This window comes from Schistocerca cancellata, chromosome 3 (assembly GCF_023864275.1).
Source record: "Schistocerca cancellata isolate TAMUIC-IGC-003103 chromosome 3, iqSchCanc2.1, whole genome shotgun sequence".
Lineage (NCBI taxonomy): Eukaryota > Metazoa > Arthropoda > Insecta > Orthoptera > Acrididae > Schistocerca > Schistocerca cancellata.
The window spans coordinates 412404911-412407410 of record NC_064628.1 but is presented as its reverse complement, the minus strand read 5'-3'; the positions used below and the strand labels follow the sequence as shown (position 1 = coordinate 412407410).

Sequence of the window (2500 nt, the reverse complement as noted above, 5' to 3'; positions counted from 1 at the left end):
TTTAATGAGCCATTCGCGGTTTCACCTTAATGCGGCTTGTACTGAGACATGCATGGCTTAATCTTTGAGACAAGCATATGACTACTGGCAGGATCAACCAGGGAGCTGCGTCAACTAGAGCTGAGCAGCCGGCCGCCCGGGAGTGTGTCCCAGGGGCCCGCGCGAACACGCAAGCGTCCGCTCAATTATTCTGCAAACAGGAGGAGGCTGAGCTCCCCTGCACAATACACCTCGAAACCCTCTCAGGTCCCGGCGGCGCGCAGCGCCGTCCTAAGTACTTGGTCGGGTTCGAGAGAGGCGCAATCGCCCGGAGTTAGGCGAGTAGACGCTTTAGGTGCGACCACCCGTGCTCCCAACTGAGCTTGCCGCTGCCGACAGAGGCCCGGGAGCGTGCTGTCGTGGCATTGCCGGCGGGAGACAACACGCGCCACCTACGGTGACCGGCAGCTCCAACGCCAGCGCCACAGAAGGGCAAAGGCCCCACGTGGGTGCCGAAGCGAACTCTCCCAGCACAGCGCACGTGCCAACACGTCCGCACAACTGCGATACAAACCACCAGCGAGAACCGCTGGGGCGACCGAGCAGCAGACGGCGTCGCGGCGCCGAGTGCCGGGCGGCGGCGCATCCTCAACGCACACAGTCCTCAGTCGGACCAGCACACTGCAGATGTCCACCGCGCTTCGCACCGGGCCCGCGAGGACCCACTTTGGCCGCCCGGCGCCGCGCGCAGGGTGCCCCGGCGCGCAGCTGCGCCGCCTGCCGCGTCCGTCGGCCGGCGCGCCTGCCACTGGGCGCCCCCACCAGCCGGCTGTAGCGCGTGCGCCCACGCACCGCGCGGCCAGCACGCCGGGCGGCCCCCCCTCACCGGCCGGGGATGGTCCCACCCAGCCACCGCCGCGTATCGCTTCACACACAGATTTGCCCTTACTGATTTACCTCCAGCAACAACAACCGCACCACAATGGGTTTACCAGTTGTTCATTTGCGTAACGTCACCAGCAAACGTAGACGTCCATCCCAGTTTGCAAATGCAACGATTATTGCATACCTGTCTGTTAGGTGTCACGACACACTACGTCTGCCCACATACACGCAACAAAATGTGCACGACTAGAGAACACGTGGGAGGTGGCCCCCTACGTATGCGATGTCCATTACGAGACCGACTGTCAACCAGCATCTGTACCATGTCGCAGATGTGGAACGCGGTGCACCATGCTATCACACTGTGTGAGAAGAGACGACTACGTTTGAATACACGCGCCACTACATCAACAGACGGCTCATGCTGATCGCCATCCAGGGCGTCCGTTACTCCCACACGTCTCTATGGCGTACCACACTGCAATGTAGCTGTTATGGGGAGACGGCACGTGGCTGAGTGCACAACATATGGACCGTATGGTTCGCTGTTGTTGGGCGCAGTCGTTGTACGGTCACACATGTGCCACAGCGTATCATTCAGTACATACGGACCTATGTGCAGTACAATGTGAGGGTTAAGCTTACGACATCAGCGGACAGTGGACACAGGCCGTACCACGACGTAGACTGAGCGCTTCGACATGCGAATGCCAGTGAACAGCTGCGAAGGGCATTGAACACGCAAGCACCTGAACGACCAGCGTGCGAAGGCAGGGGGGAGGGGGGGGGCGATGTACATCCTGCAGTCGTCCACATTACAGTGTACAGCGGGAGCATGTAAAAAGTAAGCAACACTTGCGAAGTGTTGAACATGAAACGATACACAAGAGGGTGGGCGGTGCGAGTAGTGAACTATATTCAGAGGGTTGTGGTTAGACAACACTAGATTAATGTAACGTGTCATATGCCAATTACAGAGCAGGTTAAGGCACAACTTGGGTTAGGTTAAGGCACAACTTGGGTTAGGTTAAGGCACAACTTGGGTTAGGTTAAGGCACAACTTGGGTTAGGTTAAGGCACAACTTGGGTTAGGTTAAGGCACAACTTGGGTTAGGTTAAGGCACAACTTGGGTTAGGTTAAGGCACAACTTGGGTTAGGTTAAGGCACAACTTGGGTTAGGTTAAGGCACAACGTGCGTTAGGTTAAGGCACAACTTGGGTTAGGTTAAGGCACAACTTGGGTTAGGTTAAGGCACAACTTGGGTTAGGTTAAGGCACAAATTGCGTTACATTGCGGTACAAATTGCGTTACATTGCGGTACAAATTGCGTTACATTGCGGTACAAATTGCGTTACGAATTTGGTTAGGTTGAGGTGCAAAATGGGTTAGGTTAAGGTGCGAAATTGGTTAGGTTAAGGTGCGAAATGGGTTGGATTACAGTACACAACGTGGTAAGAGAGTGTGTTGGGGGGGGGGGGGCCGAGGTTCGTTGGTAGTGATCATTGTAAGTGAATGTCTGAGACAGCGTCAGTATGTCACAGCAGTTATGTCTCGTCAGGATGCGCTTATGCGCTTTTCGCTCGCGACTGGAGGCGCGCCGCGTCTGTGGTTGCGGCAAGGGAGCGGCAGACCTGT

General features: G+C 56.5%; 1 non-coding gene across 1 annotated transcript in view; it reads right to left on the bottom strand.

The window, feature by feature from the left end:
* The window catches only part of LOC126178800 (small subunit ribosomal RNA), a 1909-nt gene extending 1805 nt beyond the window's left edge, over positions 1–104 (bottom strand). Inside the window, exon 1 of the ribosomal RNA XR_007536654.1 lies at positions 1–104. This exon is cut by the window's left edge and continues 1805 nt beyond it. This is a non-coding gene — a ribosomal RNA (small subunit ribosomal RNA).
* Positions 105–2500: the final 2396 nt, after the last annotated feature.